Source organism: Labrus bergylta, chromosome 1 (assembly GCF_963930695.1).
Source record: "Labrus bergylta chromosome 1, fLabBer1.1, whole genome shotgun sequence".
In the NCBI taxonomy this organism is placed as follows: Eukaryota; Metazoa; Chordata; class Actinopteri; order Labriformes; family Labridae; genus Labrus; species Labrus bergylta.
Window position 1 is genome coordinate 1,522,588 of NC_089195.1, and position 24,819 is coordinate 1,547,406.

Sequence of the window (24,819 nt, forward strand, 5' to 3'; positions counted from 1 at the left end):
CAGAAACAGCAATGGGGCCGATTCGGCTTGGGTTTAGCATGAATTACCACGGCTTAGATCCTGTTAGTGCCGATAAAGCCCCAAAATGTCCCAGTTGCATCCTTATCCTCCCTATGAATATTCAACAACTTGCTCTCATCTCCCCATTGTTTTCTCATTTGTACTGGTATCTGACAGTGCTGGCGATAATGTGCTGGAGGAAGATGTGGCAAAGGGAAGTGTCATTGATATATGATCAGATAGGGGCCTTAGCTACACGCTTCAATGGACTCAAAAAAGTCTCATCTCTGAGCTCAATCACGACGTGGTTTGAAATTCATTAAAGTTAAAACGACTTTGATTTATTATCTTGGAAATGATTAGGTCACAGAGATTTGTTGTCTCAAGCAATATCCGCTCAGAAGCATTTAAACTGGCAGTTTTTAATATTGAAGTCACTCAAGTGGCCAATTTCTCTCCTGGCATTTATTTTGTTTAAGGCTTTAAAGAATCAACAGACTGAACTCAATAAAAAATTCCCACATTCCGATCTGGAGACTTTAGGAGTAAACTGTGTATCTTAGCGTGCAGCAAGAGTTGCAACACTGCAACAAGCTGAAGCACTGCGAGTGTGTGTGGTCACAGCAACTGAAGTTCAGTTTATTTTGTGTGTGTCCTTTGTTTGTGTGTGTGCATGAGAAATCATCGAAGCGGGCGGTGGGAGAATAACCATGTTAGTGTGAGTGTGCAGAAAGGCTACATCTGTCACTCTGAATTTTCTCACATGCATTTTGACAAGCTAGCAAGCTCTGCTGCCTGTTCAACACACACACCAACACATAAAGACACTTACACAGACACACACACACACAAACACAAATCCCATGCCTCATATAACATGACAGAGGGAATGAGGTTCATTCAATGTTCCAGTGTAAAAGTGAAGCTGTAGGTTTTAACGGAGAAAGAACTCAAATATAATATAGTGTGTGTGTGCGTGCATGTGTGTGAGAGTTTATGATCAGGTATAAATATAATGTGTATTTTAGTGCAGGTCTGTTTTTACAGTAGGCGTTAGTGCCCTCCACCCAAACTGGCATATAAAATGACACTGAAGCATTTCCTCTGCCAGCTTTGGTGCTACCGCTCTCTCGCTCACCCATCATCCCTCATTCTCCCCCACCCCCCCCCCCCCCCCCCCCCCTCCATGCCCCCATAGCCATCGGCCATATGCTCAGCCCTACAGCTAGGCCCTTTGCCAGACTGGAATATGTGCCTGAAACTGTGTAACAGTGTGAGACAAAGTAGATGACACACTGAGGGAGACGGAGTCGCAGGGAATGATGAACTGAGTGAAAATGTTTTATATTGGATCTAATCCAGATTACTTTTTATTGTTTGAATCACGTCATTTGTTCCCTTCTGCTTTATTTCATAACTTTTAAAAAGCTGCAAATTAATTTTCAGCTTTCATCCTTACTTTTTCAATTTGTTAAAGTCCCTAAGGAGTCTTGCTCACTGAGATGACCTCATTTGTAACCTTGTTGCAAACGTCTGCAGAACCTGCAGTTATCATCTTAATCTATTATGTGGAGACAACAGGGTAATTCAACTTGGAGAGCACTGCAGAGGCACAATGAACCTAAATGTCACTATCTTTGCTTTGTCATCCTTCCTCAAGGTTGTCTATTCAATTTCTTCATTGTAAAAGTTTACAACCAATGCACATACAACCAAATGCACCAGTCAAGCGTAACATAAAACATGTCTTAAAGGATCCAAGTCCTTTAAAAAAAAGTGTATTTAATTTTCCTTTAGTAAAAAAGTTTAGTTAATGAAATGAAATTATCTATCAAGTAAGAAACTTTACTTTTCAGCATACAACAACAGTATTTTGTCCACCTGATCAATGTGGTCTGTTGAAAAGTGAATCTGTAGGGCACACAGTGTCAGCCTAAAATGTTAATCTGTGTCATATCACAACGTTGTGACTGCATCCAAGGGCCTCTGTAAATGTTTCATGTTGCATAGGATTTCTGTAGAAGTTCATATGAAGCAGGGAAGAGCATTTTCAGCAGAACACAATATTTGTTTCTGCATTATTAATGTCGGTCTAGTGAAGTCTCTTTCTCTAACTCGATCCCTCTCTTTCCCATTTAGTTGAGACGGATGGCTGTTCACCATGAATCGGATTTTGTCGGATGTATCTGTCTCTATAAACATAACATGTCGGGGGCGTCCGTAGCCTAGTGGTTAGCACAAGGAGGCTGTAGACGCCCAAGCGGGCGGCCCTGGTTCAAATCCGATCTTACCTGATGTTGATATCAAGCTGAAGTTAAAACTCCCTTTGATTTGTATTACAGTGACTCTTGGATGAGGGCCACATTTGAGTGGGAGGAGGTTCAGGTTAGCTGTGACAACTGCTAGGAACTTAACTGAGAGATGGAGAAATGTCAAGGTGTAGGATTTTATTTTATTTTTTGACTGCAATCCAGGGTGTTCCTGAGGCAAACATTTGTGTCTTTTACGCAGTATATGTGAGCATGCGAACAGGTTTCACTTATGTGGCTTTCCCTGCATGTTCGCCCTTGTGTGTGTGGGTGTGAAATATGGCTCATTCATGAAGAAGTAACATAGAAGACTGCTGGAGCATTTTAATTATCACCTACCAAGACATTTGCACCAGAAGTGTGACGGCAGTGAAGACATCCAAGTATGAAACCTTGTCAGCACACATTAGAAATGTGGTCTACAAGTGATTCCAATTTTAGGATTATTATATGATTTTATCTTTAGATATACATGCCTACATCATTTTGCTCAACATGTTCACTGTCTACTTCCATACTGTCAGTGGCGGACTTTACCATGAGGCATAGGTAGGCATTTTCCTACCTTAATTCATCTATAATTTATGTCTTATAGGGCCCCCTCCCCCTCTGCCTGCACCACATGGTCAATTCCACAGTTGACAGAGAGAGAGAAAGAGGGGGTGAAAGAAACTAGAAACTCTCTCTCACTGTAGAAACAAAAGATAGAACGAAGGAGGACTGCACTCAACCTTTTGAAACATTCTAGTACAGTCAATTCTCAACTGGTCTTACCTCAGGACCTACCAACAACTCCTTCATGAAAATCCAGTACCCAAATGTCTGATATTGTCAACCAATCAGACTTGTTTAAAAAAACAAAAGGTGCATTGTGGACCTCAGATGGTGCAAAACATGTGACTGATCAAAGGAAAAGAACAAAACAGACATGCCTCAAATTCAATTTCACAGACTTTTTGAGACCCTTTTTTTAGGTACACTGAAAATGGCCCACACCTTTGTGGCCCCAATCCAAACATTCAGAACCACTACATTAGTCTTGCGGATTCAGGGGGCCCCCAAATGACTTAATCCGCCACTGCATCATGTGACTGTTTTCTTACCAGTGTACAAGTTGTGGGTTTGATTTATGTGTATTGATGTTTTAGAAAATGTAAAATAAGTTCAGTGCTTAAGATACAATGAGAGGCTTGAACCGAATAGACGATGAAACGTATTCATTTTGTGAAAACTTACCTGGTAAGTCATAGTTTGAGTTACTTCTCCAGGCACATATAACTTTTTCAAGCGATGTCAGACACTGTCAGCCAGAGCAGAAGTTAGTCAAACATCTGAATCTCAATGCAGACATGCTAACTCTCTAACTAGGCCTCAGAAAAGATTGTGATCAGAACAAGAAGTGCTCCACAGGCACTTTTCCCAATCAATTCTCCTCCTTTATCAGCAAGATGGAACAGAAAGCACGCGTTGTTTCATCGTGTCCTCATAGTTCTCAACCTAGTTCTAATCCAGCACGACAGTACTACACACTCACAGTGACACCCTCCTCTCTAATGCACAGAGGAGGGAACACAGCTTTCTAGGGGAACCACTTGTTCTGAGCTGCTCGTTTGTGGAGGAGTCTTCGCCGGCAAATTACTTGCATCAAACCACAATGACACGACTCAGGAAACTACAAGGAGTGAGAGGAGAGAAAAGAGGTGGAGGTTGCCTCACAGGGGAGAAGCACATAACTTCTGACGCTACTTCAAGCTTCCAATTATATTGGAAAGTGCAAGAGAATGTAGCCAAAAAGGGGATGACAATGAGGATAATGATGGTGATGATGAAGATGATGATGAGGGTGTTGGATGGGTGATGTTACTGGAGCGCTTCCTCCTTGTTTCAAGAAGTGTGAGCGCGGAAGGTGAGCTGAGAGAGACTCTGAGGAGGAAGAGCTAAAAAAAAATGCTCTTAGCTTCAGAGTGATAGGGAAAGAAACATATTAGATATTTTCCACCTGACACCGGCCTCCAAAGATTATTGTATTTTCCTGTAAGTGATTTCCTTCTCATATCCACTACTGTCATGGGCAACAATACTGGGCTCCTTTCAGCCAGGTAGGATTACATGGATAAAGTTAGCTACCACAGCTATAGTGAGTTTGATAGACTGCCATCATGCTGATTAAAGGGAAAGAGATCGTATTGAAAAATGTAAGTTTTACATTTTCAACCATGAATTCTATTGTTTTTTTTAAAGTTTGTTGGCAACTAAATACAGCTACTTTTGAAGTCTTTCTGTTTCAGCTTTTAATGTGTTTTTATTATATGATGATGTTTATGACCTGTGTGTAATGTTGCCATGTTTGTTCATTTGCTCCCACTATGTTGTTTTGATCTTTCTATTTCTAACTAAATCTCTTGAGTAGTTGGAAGTGCTTTATGAATAAAATATGTCATCCATCCATCCATCCATTATCTATACCGCTTTTCCCGTCTGGGATTGCGGGAGGGGGTGGAGCCAATCCCAGCTGTCATTGAGCGAAGGGCGAGCTTACACCCTGTAACTGTTCACCAGCCAATCACAGGGCTGACATATAGAGCCAGACAACCAGCCACACTCACACCTACAGACAATTTGGAGTCACCAATTGACCTAACGAGACTGGCTTTGGACTGTGGGAGGAGGCAGGAGAATCAACGCATGCACAGGGCCAACATGCAAACTCCACACAGAAAGGCCCTGTCCGACAGGGATTCAAACCAGGAACCCCAAAATGCATAATTATTATTATAATTAATAATCATTTTTAACCTTTTAGTCCTGGCACTTTTCACTATTGACTGTTATTTTCTAAATAGCAAAGAAAAAAAACAACAACTTGGAAATCTTTTAATTAAGCTACTGCTTTATGATAGATCTTCATTACTAATAAAAGCTTCCCATTTTTCTTTATTGGACAACTATGTTCATCATAAATTTTTCCAGTGCTCAGCAGCAGTGCAGGGAGAAGTGTGAAGCAGAAAGCAAGGGCATGGAACTTCAGTCATTGTAGTATATAGTGTGTTCCAGTCTTGAGTTGAACACTTTATTTACTTACTCCTGACCTGAGTACTAATTGAAATATTTGAGTTGCACAACAGTCCTTTAGAAAGAGAAGAAGGAATAAAGAAAGTACTGATTTCACAACGTCAATCGGGTTTTGCAACTTGGAATTATTTGTACCAAATGTGAATAATTTCCAGCAATAGACTACAGTCTACTGGATGTTTACAAACATCCAGTAAAAAAAACAAAAACAGTTACATAAACTAAAAAGAAGCAAGAATTCAGAAATTGCACTTTGGACTAATGATCCTGATTCTCTCATCTTTGTCTCCCATACAACTAAAGCTTCTCTTTTTTGAAATGCTGAAGCAAGATCTAAAGTTCATGTCCTCGTATGAGCTGACTTGTTTCTCAGGCAATAAAATGTCCCCCAATGCATTGAATTATAAAGGAGTATTGATCAAAGGGCTCGTCATGGGATCAATAAATGAACCCTTCAAAAACAGTCAGCATGTCAATCTTAATCATCCGAATAGGATCCTATATGACATTTGTAAAAAGTTCCATCATTCCTCATTCCTCTTGGGTATCTAAAACAAAAAGATCAGTTTCATCCACAAAAATCTACTTTTAACTTCAATTTCCTTTTTCAGTATTTTATAATCTGGCATGCGGGTTGCCATATTGCAGACACAGAAGCTTCAGTGTTTAGCCAGCTATCAAAAAACCTGTTTGCGTTCTAATCTTTCTCTATTTTTCAAATGCATCTCCAATATTTATCCAAGTTTCACCATGTTTCTGGTTCTCAGGCTTTTAATAAAAAAATGCAGAGGCTTTTTAGATCTGGTATAGAATCAGTTATATCTGAACCAGTTCGCTTGCACACTTTCATCACTGCAACACCTGTTGGTTTGCCGTTTGCCTGGCAAACAGATGGGTCGCCCAAAAATGTCCTTGTGGGGTTTGCCGTAAAACCGGCTATACCTTGTCAAAAAAAGTAAAGACCATCTAGCACCGGAATGAAACTTAGGAGGAGGACATACTGAGAAACCAGCTCTTCAACATGTTTCCTTAATGTATAATAGTATAGTTAGATAATTGTAGGATTCAGTAGATATCTTACATATTGGACATTTAAAGCTACAGAATGTCCCTGACAACGCAAGTTAAGAATGCAACCAAATCTCTAACAAACCAGCTTTGTAGTTTATTCTGGTAATGACCTTGCCTTCCTTTGAGAAAGCATAATTCAATTATGAGAATTAAATATTTGAGTTCACTGACTGTAGCAACCTCTGCTGTCAGTGTGTGAATGAGTGTGAATGGGTAGGTGTGACATGCTGTGTAAAAGTGCTTTAAGTATTTAGAAGACTAGAAATGTGCTACACAAGCTCTTAAGCTCATTTCAAAAGACAGGATTTTTGGTGTTGGTGTTTTGTATTGTTGCTTAACATTCAAGGAGACTTGATAGTCTCCTCTAAGTGTATTCAACCATAACTGAAGTATGCTGAAATTTTTTACCTATCCAACACAAACCTTCTTCTTCTTCATGCCGTATTAAATACAGTAGGGCCTTTTGACGTGTTATCTGTTAAAATTAGATTGTGGAGTGATTTCTCCTTCTTCTGATATGGGATTAAAATGTTTGTATTTGCTTATCTTCAAAAGCGCTCATTTCAAATATGCTTAATACTTGAAATAATTCTAGTCCCCATTGAATCTCGTCGTTCAATAACCATCGGATCACATACAAAGATACTTTGATCACCACTTATTAAAAGTCCCTTTTGTCCTGGCTTTTATCTTTTTAACTTGTATGTTTGTTATTTTAATCATTACATTTTCAAGACAGTCTGTCTGATTTAAAATGATTCAGTTTTGATTATCTTTCTTAAAGTTGAATTGCATATCTGTTCAGTAATGTTGCCACTGACTTTTCCTCAGTATTTTTTTTTTTTTTTTTTTTTGGAAATGTATAGCCTACCTATTTATTTATTTGTTTTTGATACCAAGCAAATCATATTTTATCCTTTGGATTGTGATAAGTTTTGTGTATTCTTTGGGACTATCTTTAAAGAAAGGATACAGATCCAGGTTTTAATCTTTAGCTTTATTAATAAACCTCTACCTATTATTATCATGTATTTATTATTTATCTTTTTTCCCCAGATACTATGAACAAAGCCAAAGTTTCCATGATGATGCTCATGAACTCCATGTTCATGAGCCATGCTAGTAAATTGTTATGCTAACTTATTTTCACAGTTTTTAAATAATGTTTTTTGCTTCTGAATAAAATATAGTTTGAAGAAAATATGAGCGGCAGTCTGTGCAGATTTCAAACAAAATAACTCCTACATTGATTATGGAATTCATTTAAAACAGAATAATAGAGAATTTGTAATACTTCAAGAACAATGGAAAAAAAACATGTTATCACAATATCTGGTGACATTTCAGTTTCTAAACATACAGGGCATATATGATATATATATATATATATATATGCCCATGTTAAAATGATTATTCCTGCCCTGATTCAGAAAAACAATTTGGTTTTAATAAATGTTATCATTTGGAGTTGATGTCAGGATTACATCACAGCATCGTGGTGCACCATGGTGGCAGAAAAACAGCAGAAGCAAGTGGAGAACCGGGTCAAATTCCTGGTATAAGGGGGATAAAATGTCTTGTTGTGCTGCTGGGTGGTCAGAATTAGATGCTCTCCTTTCTATTGAATACAGTCTTTGAAGACAAACCTAAAAATAAAATGTAGATGTACAGCTTCATTTTATGTCCTTGCTACTGGCTAGGCAGTATGTCAGTCCTTACTACACAGAAAACATCTGGCAAATCCGGGAATTCAATATCAAGGACATGAGCACAAAGTACAAAGTTGAGTTTTTCTTTTCTGTAGACTCTGGGTTTGATGGTGTTACAATTTAAGAGATCACATCTCTCCACTCTCCTTCAAGTTGTGGGTTAAGACATCCCTCATACTATCTCTTTTATAAGTGAAGCTTTTCAAAATCCAGCAGCTTCATAATAATACTGTATCAATACTGGTTTTGAGTATTTGACTTGAATAAATATAAATATTTGTTTTGAATAAAAACAATTTTTTTGGGATAATGGAGGCATGTGGTGCAGTGGTGGAGCTGGTTGGGGTTTTGATCCACAGCCACATGGCCATGTTTCCTTATTGGCGAAGACACTTAATTCCAAGTTGAACCTGCTGCTTCGTCAGCAGCCTGTAAATGTGTATGAATGGGATTAGTTAATATTAATGGACTCTATACATAGCAGCTTCTGCCATCAGTGTGTGAATGGGTGTGACAGGTTGGTGTGCCCTGCGTGGTTAAAGTGCTTTGAGTAGTCAGAAGACAAGAAAAGCACTGTATAAGCTCAAGTCTGTTTATCAAATCTACCAGCTGCATTGTTTTCAACAAGCATCTGCAAAGTCACAGATATTTTCATTTCCAATATTTATTTTTAAACTTACCTTGTGACTCCTTAAACTCATTCCTATTAACATTAATGTATCTGAATCAATGATAAATTCTCACAATTGAGGCGCAAACTGTGTGGGACGATGTTTAAGATTATTTTGATACTAAACCACGGTTCTCAAAAGCCGTTCTTTGAAACATCTGCCAGAGTATCACAGTTTTATTCAACACCGCTACTTAACTTTCTGTTTTTATATTTCCGTTTTAAAATACATTGTTGGGATGTTCATTGATTAGCCAGAAAGTGATGGAGAGGGTGTTACTGATGGAAACCTCTGACTCTGCTGACATTGCTGTTGTTGCTTACTTGGGGGCGGTGTACACTGGGGCTGCGTCCTCTTTCAGCATCTTGACAGAGCTGATGGTGTTGATGATGCAGATCTAGCAAACACACTCAAATGAAGATTGTTCATGTGGTGGAGCATTGTCATGTCGATGTTTTATATTTAAACACATAACCAGGTTGTTTGCATGTGGCACTTTCACCTTCCAGTTTAAAATGATCCCACACGATACTTTGCCTTGCTTGCGTCATTTTCCAAAGTTGATGGATCAATGGGCTATATGGGAGTCTTTTTTCTGACCGTGAGATAACTCGTCATTATACTGAACATTGAGCCCCCTGGTTATGAATGCGAGTCTTTGAAACATGTTTTGAGTATACAACATTCTACTGATAAAACTGATCAAAAGAGAATCATTGTTTCAAATTATAACCAAAAATCCAGTTACATTTTAATTCAGTCAAAATCTTAATGACTAATCAATTGTGGATTAATTATGATTATCTTGACTGAGAAGTCATCCATTCTATTTTAAAACAATTCTCACTTCCCTTTTTGCTCATGTTTCATACAGTCTATGATTTTTTTCTCTGATTACCTTACTTTGATAATAAATGTCAGCTGTTGTCCATCTAATTTTAATTTAACAAAAGTAACATTTTCCAGTTGAGGGGAAATACAAATAGGACTAATATGAATCTACAATAGTATCTATGACAGGAGAATATAAGAATATACTCACTATCAAGTCAAGGGAAATAAAACCGGTACCACCATTTGTAACTGTGTTAAAAAACACTTTGGTTTTATATGAAGAGCCAAAATAGATTGCCTACAAATTTGCAGTGATTGTTTTAGGAACATGATCACTGAGTAAAAATTTGATTTTAAAACTCATCTTGTTCAAACTACTTCAAAGCAGACGTGTAATTCAGCATGTACAGTATATATAGGCCAGTGGCTCTCCCAGCACCCATAAACACACACTGTACATGTAGTAAAACTACTGGCCCGGCTCTATGTTTGCACACAGTGTATACTTTCAGGACCTACATGCATCTTGTGACTGTCAAATGTAAATTGCAACCTTTGTTTTTCAAGAAAAGATGAAAGAATTCAAACCGCAGTTGCATTAGTTCCACATTTCTACTTATGTTCACTGAGCAGTGGTAAGAGTATGACCAACCTTCTGACCCCTGTGTCACTTTTCTTTCTTTTTTTTTTAAATTCTGCATATTTTGCAAACAAATCTTTTGGTGGATCCTGGAAAGCTCCTTTGCATTCAACCACCTAAGACCCGGTGTCCACCTATGTCGTTTTCTTCTATCTTTCCTAATGAGCATAGAGCGTTTGCAGCAGCAGGCAGCCGCTCACAGAAGAGACGCAGCACCCAGTGTCTTTTTTTCCGAGTACTCTGACGTTTATGTGTGGCCGCGCAAATGGCAAATCTTTCAACTTCACAAAGGCGATATTGACGTTGGCACTCTTTTCCAAATGTTTGATAATCCTTGATTTCAGACGCCCACAAATTGTGTCTTGTACTCACATACTCTTGACACCATGTCTACTGGGGTAAACACTGTTGACATTTAGACAGGACGGACATACAGCCAGGGCTGCAACATTATTTTCCTGAGGGCCATACTGACTTAGATAAGGAGGCCAAGGGCCACACATTGGACAAATTAATTGAAACATGAAAGACGTGTACACAGTGCTGAATTAGGTTAAACACATGAATTCGGTAGACATGACAGGTTGCTTTACAATAGGCTATTCACCAGCCAAGAAGGCTTGTTTCAAAAAACAAGAATTTAACTTTCTTTCAGAAAATAAACAGAAATATATAATCTGGTGTTCTCTGAAGTTACAATTAAAATAAAACTTAGCCTACATAAAACAATCCACTTGAATGCAGAATCATCTTTTAAATCAGCCAATATCTGCCAATTGAATGATATGCACAGACAGACTTGACAGGTTTTTAATGAAACACATTGTATTGTTATAAATCTGTTCTTGTTAGCATTGATGGAGAAGACACTTTTTTCTTTTGACAGCACAAAAGTGTGTCCTTTATTGATTCTCCATTTCACAACAGATGAACAAAATATTAAGATTCAAACTAATTACATGGTCAAGTTCATTAATACATAAATATACATGAATCTTTCTATACATATTTTTCCAGCTTAAATAAAATAATTGTATTTTCTAATACTTTTGTGTCAGACCATTTTTACTTGTGCAGTTAACTTGAACTTTAAAAGACCAGTGTTGAATTAACTCCCACAGAGTTGGGTTAGGGTTAGGGTTAGGGCTTCAACACTTTTTCAGGGTTTATATAGCTCCACTCTTTCTAGAGTCAAATTAACACTTCTGAAATAGTTAAACATTTAACACTGAGAGAGTTCAACTCGCAAAACAGAGTTAAAATAACACATAGGGATTAGACAACACTTTTTTTTACTACCTTCGCTAGTGTTAGTTTCACTCCATTAAGTGTCAGGTATTTACACTACAAAATGTTAATATTATTAAGAATTAAGAATTATTAAGAATGATATTTGATTAAAAAAAAAATAATAATAATAATTTTCAAACAGTGACATTTTGCTTTCTCTGTAAATCAATACATTGTGAATGAAGGTAGAATATTCAACTTCCACATTTTTCAAGAATGTGTAGAAATTCACCAATGCTGCATCATAAGACATGTTAAACACAAAATGTGCTATGAAAGGTTCATCAAATGCCCAGAGGAAGCGATTTGCCCGGCATGGGATCAGATGCTTGTGAAGTAGAAGCTGTCAATCTTGCTCTTCTGAAGTCCAAGGGAGTCCAAGGGAGGAGGTACGGATACCGACTCTGCTGGCTGCGGAGATGCTCCTCCAGACTGCAGGATGACTGTGGAAAAATAAAGGATAATGTTAATAAAGTTCCCTCACAAACTTCATTCCATCTCAGGTGAACTCAAAATTAAAATAATTAATTAATAAATACACTAATTTACTCACCTTTTACATGAAATTGCATGTAGTCAACCTCCTCCAACTTCATATACTTCTGTAGTTGTTTGTACAGAAACATTAGCTTCAATCTCAAAATGTAAACCTAAAAAAGCATATTGTCATTGCTACCAACTTTAAAAGTGCCTTATTTATTTACATTTATAATGTTTAAATGATTTTAAGGGTTAGCTAACTGGACGAGACAGCTTGCTAACATTAGTTTATCACTGTGACTGTGGCCATTTCGTTCATGGCAACACACAAGTCCTTTTAAAGTAGATCACCTCCACAGATATAGTATATTACAGTTGTTCAGAGAATTACAGTACTTATTTACATTATAGCATTTATTTTACTTGCCAAGTAGAACTGCAGAGGAGGAACATTTTCACAAAGTGAACTGAGTGGGAAACCTGGGCGGAGCTTGGATTAATTAACTCTCTGCAGAGTTGGATTAACAGTTGACCAACACTAATGGAGCAACACTGTAAAACAACCCCAACACTAAACACCATTTCAATCAGAATGAGTTAAAATCACACATTGGGAGTTGAAATCAACTCTGAAATGTTTAGTTTTGAAATCTCAACTCTCCAATTGTTGCTGTGTATATCACTGCAGTACAGTCCTGCATTACTGAATGAAGGAAAAATGTCTGAAAGACTGAATGTCTATCAGTTTTAGTTGCACATCCGCGAGCGCTTTCTCTCCCTGTTGAATGAAAAAGGAGAGGACACCAGGTCCAGTTGTTCAATCTTAATGAAGTCGGAGGAACGCCGGTTGAACTCGGTATGGAGCTCTGTGAGAGTAGTGCTGTAACTATTGGAGTGGCAGAGTGCCACATTCTTGGTAACCAGCGTTGGGAAATGTGTGAAGCACTTGTTGATCATTTGTCTGGAAAACCGGGTCAGCTTGGCTTTGAACGCTTGCACGTTATGAATACAGCTCATGCACAAACATATACTTCCCCTGCAACTTCAGATTGAGGTTGTTCAGATGACCCATTACATCCACTCCGAATGCAATGCACTCGTCAGCTTTACCAACAGTCTCCAGAAACGTCCATATCTCACCTCTCAAATCCCACACACGGCAAAACACCTAACCCAGGCTCAGCCAGCGAACAGTGGTACAGCACGTCTCACTTTCCTCCAGTAGCTGGATAAACTGGCGGTGGTTAAGTCCTTGAGCCCGAAGAAGATCACAAGTTTCACCACTATTTTCGCGACATGATCAAGTTTCAACACAGATTTACTCAGGGCTTCCTGGTGAATGATGCAGTGTTGGAAGACATTGTATCCTCCGCAGGAGGCCGGCGTTCCTCTCGGTGAGGTTTGGGGATCCATCAGTGGTCACGTTCAGCAGTTTAGTCCATGGCAGGTTCAGTCTCTCCAAACATCCTGACACCCTGTCGTAGAGGTCCGATCCCCTTGTTGTCCCCCTCATCGACTCCGTGGCAAGAAATTCTTCCACTATTTCAAATCTGTCATTTATCCCTCGAATGAACGTAATTAGCTGGGTGGTATCTTTGATATCACCGGACAACTCTTCATCAATTACTTCAACACGCCTGGTGACTGTGCAACGAGACAGACTGACGTTTTCAAACTGTGCTTTGTTGTCGGGGCACAGTATGCTAGCCGCCTATACCATACAGTCTTTCAAAAATTCACAGACAGAGAAAGGCTTGTGTTTCGCGAGCTTGTGCGGCAGCATGTAACTTACCTTTGTTGCAGATTCTTGGATGGTTGTCTGCTTTGTATAAATATTCTGCCTAGCAATTAAATTGGAAGACAATTTCAGGGCTTTTTCTTCTCTCTCCCGGGATGACAAGTGTGTGGCATAGTTAGCATGCTTAGTTGAAAAGTGTCTCTTAATGTTGTATTCCTTGAACACTACGATACTCTCTTGGCATATCAAATATACTGCCTTTGAACCGACACTTGTGACGCAGTATTTATATATCCATGTTAAAAACAAGACACTCTTTTTTTAAGTATTCATCATAGCGTAGTCATAGTGCACTGTATATCCCACTCCTGACACCATCTTTGGGGCGGCAGTAGCTCAGTCTGTAGGGACTTGGGTTGGGAATCGGAGGGTCGCCGGCCCAAGTCCGGGCACGAACCAAGTCTGGAAATTGTCCTGGTAGCTGGAGAGGTGCCAGTCCACTTCCTGAGCACTGCCGAGGTGCCCTTAAGCAAGGCACCGAACCCCAAAACTGCTCTGGAGCGCTGGCTGTGGGCAGCCTCCCCTCACTCTGACAACTCTCCATTAATGCATGTCCATAGGATCCTGTTTGTGCATGTGTGTGCATTTCGGCCTATGTGTGTTCCTGTTCATTAAACAGAGCGTAAAAACAGAATTTCCCCTCGTGGGATTAATAAAGGTTAAATTATTATAATTATTATTCATCTGCTAACGTAAACATTACTAACCTTTGACACTGTCAATTTGAGGGCCTTAGTCCATCTAAAATGTAGACAACGCCCTCTGTTGGAATCGACATAGTAGTACAGACTCATTGTTGTCATTTAGCTCGGGATTAATCTTTTATTGATTTTTGTATTCTTTTTCTTTTTCTTTGAGGACGTTGCAGGGCGGATCAAGATGGCCCACGGGCCGTATTTTGCCCACGTCTGCCCTAGGTAGACCTGAATACTGTCTCTGTTTTTGACAATTGCAATATACAACTAAACCATAAATCAATAAATTCAGCTGCAGTGCAATGACTCATCATTGATGTCTTATTAGTTTCAAGTTGAATGCTAACTGTCCAATGACTGTGCAGTAACTTTACCTGCCATATCAGTAAACCAGTGCTCATCTTCACAGTGCTTACATGGACACACATAATCATTTTACTTTTTTGGACCCTGAACGACTTTTGTTTAGCACTACTCTTTTCATGGCCATTCTACTTGTTTTGCGGTTATTTCATCATATCTTCACTAAATCTCTTTTGGAGAGAAACTGTTTTTAACACAACGTTCAAAAAGTGAGTATTTTCACAACTTGAATAATTCATTGTAAGCTAAACTTAACCCCAAACGAATGCTTCTGAAACTGAAAAGCAGGTGCTGTGGAATGTTTGTGATGATTTTTTAAAACAGCAAAACCTTGTAACAAATATGTGGTGAGATTTTATTTTATATTTTAGCTTTAGAAAATGTATGAATTAAAGTTATGTTGCTCTTTGTTGAGATGTACTCCAGGGAGTGTTTTCCACAGTCTAGAGAATTTTCATCTTATTGAATAACATAGATTTTGTTTCTGTGTATTCCAAGTCTATAAAGAACATTTTAAGATATATATATGTTGCTGTTTTGCAGCCTTTTTCACTTCAAACATTCCTGCCTTGCTGATGATGCAGTTGAGCCGGGTCTGAGATTTGCCCTGTACTCTACAATCAATGAGATAAAGTCTGTCAAAGAGGAAAATGAGGCTCTAAAGGAGCAGATGGATCTGCTAGAGCACAGGCAGATATATAGAGGGCGAGCCGACTTCAACAGTCGGTCAAAGAAAAAGGATGACCTGCTAAAAAGGGAGGTTGAAAATAAGCGGGCCAGAACCAGGGCCCATGTAGACACCCTGGACCTATTGGCCAAAAAGGAGGAAGAGCTGAAGAGGAGTGAGTAAGATGCTCTGGAGAAGAGAATACAGCTTTTTTTTAATGGTTTAGAATTACCTTTTGCATGTAGAGCTAAATATAAGAATTTTCTCTATTTAGAAGCTCACCGCAAACATAAAGGAGCAAAAACAGCTGGTTAAGGGAGCTAGAAAATCAGCAGGAAGAGAGAGAAAATGAATAAGAGGAGGACATGCAGAACAGGAAGAAGGGAAAAGGAAGAAAGAAACATTTTGGAAAATGTGGAGAAGAAATATGCAGGGAGAAAAAAAGTTAAAAAGAGGGAAGAGAAATTTAGAGGAGAGGGGGAGACTGAGAAGTAGAGAGACACATTTATGGGGGGGATGAGAAGTCAAAAAAGAAGGAAAAGAAGAAGAGTGGGTAGTTAAAAACATCTTTCCTATCTTTAAACATCCATCCCTCCCATTCTATCCTAACAGAGACCCCCATCTCTTAAATGTTACCTTCAAAAAAAATAATGACTACAGTTCTATTGATCCGAGTTACATGTTTCGTTTTACATTTTTCTTCATCTCTCCCTGACATTTTCAAGTAGATTCATGTGGTCAGGAAAAGCAGGATAGATCCCGTTCCTAAGGGCCTTAAATTGATACTTAACTCTCAGATTTCTTTCGAGATAAAATCGGATAAATATTTCATATCCAACACCCACCATCTAAATCCATCTCTCCACAAGAATCCTCCGCTCCTCTGATGAGATGTGCAGAATTATGCATGTGGATACGAACGTATACTGTATTTCTTTCTGCCTATCTCTCTTGCTTTCTCCTTCTGTTAGTCGATCTATCCATCTATCTATTCACACTTACACACACACATGCACACACACACAAACGTTCACACTTACTCTAACAGCCAATCCCCATGCCAGCAGTCCGTCACCCGTATGAAACTGCAAGTGTTTGTAATGGGTTGTCTAGCATCTGTCCATGTAGCTGCTTGTGAAGAGGAATGCTGCCTAATTGGCTGTTGTTATGAGAGTTAGATAAAATTACCATGGCGAGTAAAAAGGAGTGAATATACCCAGCCAAAGCTGATTACGCCTCTAAACATGGATATTGAATTGAAAAGAATTTGGCTTTTTACCATGAACACTCATATGTAACTAAAGGTTCACCATACATCAGTCTTTTTTATTTACTTTTTTGATGACTTAGTGCTGCACAAATATTAACGTCTAGTGCCAATGCCAGCCAAAGCAAAGACATCCATCTCTTCTGAACTTCTTGTGAAAAGAAAATGTTAACATGCTTTAACGTAATGAGATACTTGTTACCACTCAAAGTGTATATCATTCCTGAGAGAATGTCATAAATACAGGTTGAAGTATCTCCCCATATGTCAGTGTATGCAGTGTTCTGATGAGCATGATTTAAGGAGCAATATGTAAGAGATCTACTGAATTAAATAATACGATGATCAGCCAGTATATGTTACAATACATATACTTTTATGTATTCGCTACATCAGAGAGTAAGTACAACACCCATTCATACACCACCACAGAAGCAGCGGGAGCCATGCAGGGTTAAGTGTCTTGCCCAAGGACACATCGGACTTGTTGCTCAGCTGGGGATTAAACCCTCGACCCTCCGGTTGAAAGGCGACGACTCTACCAACTGAACCACAGCCTCCTTATATGGTGAATATCCGCCTTCTAAGTTTTGATTCCAGTCTGTATGGTCTGTATTTGTTTTTACCTGAGAAGGTAGGCGGTTTGAAGGCACCCCTCGGTTTGAGACCAGATATGAGAGGAGATATCACAGCGAACCAGCAGGTGTTGCAGCGAAGGAAGCAGGTAAGCGAACTCATGCATACATAACTGATATTACCCGACCTTAAAAAAGGAAACATTTTGGATATGTTTTTGAATAATAGAGAGGTTAGAACGCTGCAAGGTTTCAAGACTGATGCAGGCTAAACACTGAAGCTTCCGTGTCCACATGACAAACGTGCGTGTGCATCGACTATAGAGAAAAAAGGGGCGAAGGAGACAGCTCTCTCCAATGTTTTGAATTGTGACTGCTATACCAATTTTTAATGCTACGTGTCGGAGTTACATATTGCTCCTATCACTCCAAATTTAACAACTAAGCAAGATAACGTACATTTTTGCAATTTATTTGACTTTTTGAAGGAACTCATATCCTTATATACTTATCCTATCTCTTAGAACACTACATATCTTTGTTTCCTTGATGACTTGTAGGGAATATTTCCAGGTACTGACATATGGTAAAGTAACTTTATTTGTACTTGTTGGAAGATGTGATTTACAGTGAGTGAGTCGATCCTCCTTTTAAACAAGAACAACAGTGCTCAATACTAGAGATCAAATGTTAGTAAAAACAAAAAATAATAACCTATCAATAAGAATAAGACAAGTAAAAACAAGTAAGAATTACACTATGCCATCGTTCAAGTAAATCAAAAGTATTTAGAGGATGACATCATCATTTGTAAACTTACACAAGATATGCACTCAAGTTAAAGCAATTAACAAATGGAAATAAGGTTTCTAATTTGAAATGCAGCTCTGGTGGCAGTATTAAAACACAACATTAAAATGTGTTGGTAAACTTTTAAGAACAGATGGTGCATCAAGGATTCCACATTCATTCAATTATTATTTATCAATGTAAAAATACACATACGAGGAGTCTCATGAAGAATGGCAAGAAGGAGGAAGAAGAAAAAGAAAGATGAAAAAAAAGATTGAGGTGTTCAATTACTGCATTATCGGAAGCCGACCAGGAAAAAAGTCATTTCACACCCAGAGAGACTGTTTTTTGATGCGTATGAATGTGAGAAGGTGCAAAAAAAACAACAACAAAAAATGTGCGGGTGTGTGTGTGTTTGTGGGGGTGTGTGTGTCATATCCACTGCAGTGTGTAGAAGAAAGTACCAGCTGAGTTGGCAGCACAACCAAGAGTGACATCCTAACTTCCTCCATCACCAGTCTCAGACCCTACCTCTGACTCAGCTGACTCCACATCTCCCCAAAATGGCCCTCCAAGCATTTTCACTTTTATTGAAAGTGGCAGGAAGATGACTGCCTTCAAAATGTAGGCTTCATAACCACTAATACACAATGGCACTTTAACAACAGACGACAAACTTGTAATCTGTGTAACTGAAAATACAAAGTCTTTAAACTATTAATGTACAACATTTAAAAAGATGTATCTTTTTTAAAGGATATTTAAATACTTTTGGGGGCTATTTTTGGCATTATTTGAAAGGACAGCTGAAGAGAGACAGGGAAGGTTTGGAGGAGAGAGTGGGGGTTGACATGCAGCAAAAGTGCTGAGGTCGGATTTAAACCCATGACTGCTGTGACGAGGACTATAGCCTCCATACACCCGACATAACCACTAGGCCACCGGCGCCCACAGTTTATGTAATCTTACCTTTAAGTTTGCAGTTTAAGCGGCCCAGTCTTAAAAACAGCACAGACTCCAAGATATTGAAGTTTCCTTTTGAGTAAAACATGATGTGTCTTATTTTTTATAAAATGCAAAACTATTCCAGAGTAAATGATGTGAATAAAGAGGTTAAAGCCTTTTACATTAGTTGAATATTACATTGTGGAGGAAGGGGGCATCTTCATATTGCTTCTTAATAAAGAAACCCTATTCGTGATCATGCATTTATTATGACATACCATTAAAGTGTGAGCTGCTGCTGATATGAGCCTGCTGGGTGTAAATCAAGAGACATTATTGGCCCACAGCTTGTCTGACTGACTTCTTGATTGTAGCTTTTTAAAAATTTAAGATTCCGAGTGGAGATTTTAATATTGCAGGGATAAGAGCTCCAAGATTTCCTCCACAGATATCTGTGATACTCTAACACTGGACCGGCATTTGTGTTTTTGTGCTTCAGAAAAGAAGACTCGTCATTCTAATAAATGGATAACTTTATGATATTTTTACAACTAAAGCTTCTTAAAAACCAACTTGAGTTCTACCACATACCACAAGAGAATGATTTAACAATGAAAATAAAAAAGATAAATGGATACTGAAAGGAGGGCACATCAGAGGTCTTGAAAAGAACAAAGATCCAGAGGAGACTTTCATCTGTTGGGGCTCACACCTTCCTGAGAGCAGGAGTAAAAGTGAAAAATCAGAACAGGATGTGATTGGCTGTAACATTCTTAAAGTTATCGACAAGTAGAAAAAAACCCACTTCAAATAAATACTAACTGTAAAAATTAACAAGGAATAAAAGAAAAATAAGGGGTTTTGGGGTCTAAGCGCATAGAAGAAGAAACATTATAAAATAAGTGAAAGTTCTAGCAGAGGGTGGAATCCAGTCTCATCAGCCAGTGAAAAAAAGGGAAAGGTGTACAGAGAAATATAGTGAATGTCACCACATGCTTGGTCTAAGACTGCAGAAAAAAAATGTGATCCCTGTTGATTGTGCTTTTCAGGTTGCAAGGTCGTGTCTGCAGTGATGGGGAAGGAATTCACTGAATGAATGGAAGGATAAGAAAACCCCAGCACAAGATAAAGAGCAATAGTACATTTCCTTAACGACATTCTTCCTTTTTAAAAGCATTTTCATAATGAAGCTCATTCTGTGGGGACTTTGGTTCGTTGGTTCAAGTCCGGTCGGACCGAGTAATGAAGTAGGAACGGAGGGGGGTGCACTTTTCGAGTACTGTTGAGCTGAACTCAAGCAAGGCCCTGAACCCTCAACTGTTCAAGTTCTCTGCTCCCTGTGCAACCCCATCACACTTTCTCCTGAAAATGGTCCTGTTTGTGCTTTTGGTGATATTTGTGTGAAGCGTGTCTCACAATAACAAATTAAAAACACCCTAATAGAGGGTATAAATAAAAAACACAACAACAACGTATAACAGCAAAAAGTCAAAATGACTGAGTGGGATAAACCTGTCTGAAAATGTAAAATACCTTAAGTTGTTAACATTGTATTTTATATTTTCTTGTGGAATATAACTAAAACTTAATATGTTGAAGGAGTGAGAATGAAGCTATGACTAATCCTGGAAACAAAGCAGACAAAGAGTGTGTTTTGGTAAGACATAAACTACTCCTCACTTATCTCTGCCTGAGGCTCGAGAGAGGGCTTAAGCAGAATCACACGTGAAACTCAAACTGGTGTCATGGTTAATGTACACACAAGTTTGAACACCTTGATCTCTGTGTGTGGAATCAGATGCTTTAACTCATTCTTGGCTTTAGACATGGTTATGCACCAGTACTCAGTTAATTCACTTCAGACTTTCAGTCGGAAAAAATAACAAACCTAATCCCCATGATATTGTTGTGCTCTGTGAAGACATTTCCAGATAAGATTGAAGATCAATCCACCAACATTTCCCTAGTTCTCTGTTTCGTTGCCAATATGCCATCAATAGATTTTGCATCTCAAGGTTTAACAGTTTCTGGGAGAGAAATCAGAATAACTCAGATAACTGAGGAAACAGTTGGTTCTTTAAAGAACAAACCACTCATTTGGAAAGCAATCAATACGCTATAAGAAGCATTATTTTTCTCTGGCATTGTATTCAAATGCAAGACACTTTTGTTTGTTTTACAACACTGTCAAAACACTGATGTTTCATAATAATACTTTATATATCATTGGCCCCTACACTTTATCTAGGCCCCTTAGATCGTCAGACATGAGCCTCCTTGCTGTCCCTTGCTCACAGCTCAAGGCCAAAGGTGACAGTGCCTTTGCATTCAAAGCCCCTAAATTGTTGAAGATCCCTCACTCGAACCCCTCCTCCATCAAGTCTGCCCCATGTTGACTCTTTAAAGTCCCACCTCAAAACGTTTTCCTATGTTAGCATTTGAGTCCTGTGCTCCTGAATAGTCAGATTCAGATTTATTTCTTTATTCTTATTTCTTTATTCTTATAAATGTTGAAAACTCCTGTATACTGTTTATTTAATTCACTGTAAAGCACTTTGGTCAGCTGCTGCTGTTAAATGTACTCTAAATAAATGTGACTTGAATTGATTTAATGAAGGACAGAAAAAAAATGAAAGCAAAACTATAGTTTGTGTAAAATCTAGATTTTTTTTTTAATACACGATTCCCTCTTTGACGAAATAAATATGTACATGCATACATAGTAACATAATTTAAATGTAATCCTCAATGATTTCTTAATCATCATGGTTTGAACGTTTTGTTTATTTTGTAGTTTATTTCTAATGGTTATTAGTAGAGCGGAGGCTGGAGGTGTGGTCTGAGACTCCCTGCTGGCTCAGCTGCAACTCGTTTGACCTAATTAGGAGCAGCTCATCAGTTCACCTGTGTCTCCTGCTAACTGCCAGTCTGCCACAGCTCTATCCTCTCCACTTTGTGAGTTTTGGAATGATCTTCTGTGGGTTTTTTTCCCCGTTGGACTAACTTAACCTCTCCTTCTTTTTTTTCCCTTCAGTGCCTCCTCCAGTCATCCTCAGCACTAAACCACACCATCAGCCAACTTCTTTATCATTGCCTGTTACCATCTGCCTGGCCTTGCAGTCTTGAGTCTCGCTCCTGGGTTTAACCTTTACCAGCCATTAGCCTATTGTCACATTAATGTCATCAATAAGGTCTTACCTCAGCAATGTTATACTTTATGCACACATTCCTCTCAGCAAAACTATAACACGAACTTCAAGAAAAGCATGTCAATTTATTTGCAACATCATCTTTATCAAGGATTACTACTTTTTCAACTTCTGATATTAGTAGCTCAAATTCTTAGCTAACAGAAGCAGAGCTAATATCTTATTTAATATCAAGCAATTATAAATACAACTTCTTGTGGAATCATTTAGTTGAAGAAATGCCACCATCTTTCATGTCACAAGGATAGGAACCTGCCCTCTGACTGTGTTCTTGAGTTTTTTCATTGATAAACGACAATCAGTTCAAAGTCATTCTTCTTAAGGCTGTTGGTGTTACAACCAGAGTTTGTCAGAAAGGAATTATTCTTTTAAACATATTACTGCCTACCTTTGCCGTTAAGTTACTTAATAATGTATATTGTTTTTAATTTAGTTATTAGAATTGACCATGTATTTACTTTCAATCCATCCCATATTCTTCAATTTTCAACATCTAACCAACACAAGTGAATGGTAAATGGACTTGAGCTTTTCTAATCTTCTGACTACTTTATATAGTGCTTTATATAAATTCAAAACTTAACATTATTGTATTGCCTTTTTTATCCTACTACAATTTTAAATATTCTTCTCCTGTTTATTAATTTTAATATCTTATTGCTTTTATGTGTCATATTTAATTTTTAAAATTTTTATACATATTTTTTTAATTCTTATTGGTGTGCATTAGTCTCTCACTGATTTTATCAATGACTTTATAAACTACTTTTTCGTCAATAACTTTTCTGCACTCTTATAAAGCACTTTGAACTGCAATTTAATTTGTCTGAAAGGTGCTTTATACATATAGTTTGATTGATTGATTGATACTCAAAGCGCTTTTACACTGCATGTCACACCCACCCATTCACACCCTGATGGTAGTGATCACTATGTAGTATCATCCATCAGAAATAACTAATCCCATTTTTCCACTGAAGCAGCGGGAGCAATCCGGGGTTAAGTGTCTTGCCTAAGGACACATCGGACATGTTGCCCAGGACGGTTGAGAGACGACGACTCTACCAACTGAGCCACAGCCGCCCCTGAATGTCTGCAAAAATGTCCATAAGCATACAAGTGCATTTAAAGAGAAACTAAATATAGACAAGACTAATGGATGAACCGAGGTGGTCAAAGGTCAAGGTCACTCTTACTGGTGATGGTGTGGTGATGACATGTAAAGCTAATAAAGTCAATAATTGTGAATGGTTGGTGAAGGAATATGACTCCTGTTTTTCCCTTCTTAATACATGTAACCAATATGCCACTTTCACTTTTTATCTGGCATGTTTTCAGAGTCCATTTCTACCATACCTTAACAAAATGTTTTATAATATGCCACAGGAACCACTTATTGTGCCCATCACTATAGCAACTCGACAAGCAAGGCTTTTCAGATTCAAGATAAGCTGATCAGCCTCTTACTCATGCAGAAACCTTGGATCTATGTAAGGATTCTATGAAACAGCAAGCAGATGTACTTCCCATTAATGTCTACTTCTTCAGAAAGAATGAATTTTCAGTGTCATTCTACCACTGCACGAATCTGCGTGATTGAAGACTTCAGCCATCAGAAATCATCTAACATTTTCTCTCTTCCTTACCCCCTCAGCTCTATAAAATGTGAATAAAAAACCCACACAGCAACAACAATAATAACATTTAACCCCACAGCAATGCAAAACATTGTTTGTGTCGTTGGTACCACTACCAGCACCTTTACATTTAATAGCACCTTTGATTTTTATTTGCTTCATTTTGTTTCTAAAATGGTTTATGCAAAAAAAACCGATGTGGCTATGATTTGAAAAAGCGGGAGCAAAATGTAAAGGACTATTTTGTTTTGTTCTTTATTTTTTGCTTTCACCAACATGATTTCTAGATCAAGCAGAAAGCTGTGTTCCACAAAACAGCTTTAACAGCATGAAACCTTCCCAGTGCTGCAGGGAGACAGATTTAACACCTAACTGTTAGAAATAAAACAGCATTTAATAACTCAACAGTCACAAGGTCCTTCAAGAGATACTGAAGAGCAAATCAGAGCAAAAAGATTGAAAATTGGATTAACCTTTATTCTGTCGACACAAAAGTGACTGAAATAAATCGTTACACCGCTCTATGCTGGTTGTGTGAATAGGCAACTTTTTGCTCACAATTTAGAATGACAGTGTTGTGTTTAAACTCCAAGTCCCTAAGAAAAATCAATGAATGCAGCGCTAACATCGATCTCCAACTTTTTAAAGTCCTTCCAAAACACCTTGTTTCAAGTCTTCTACTTTTCTCTGCAACTGTCATAGGGACACAAAGCCTCACCTATAAAGACTTTATCCACAAAGGGTACATTGTAGAGAGTATGCTACAGCCTTGACCAACATCATAGAGGTCAGGTA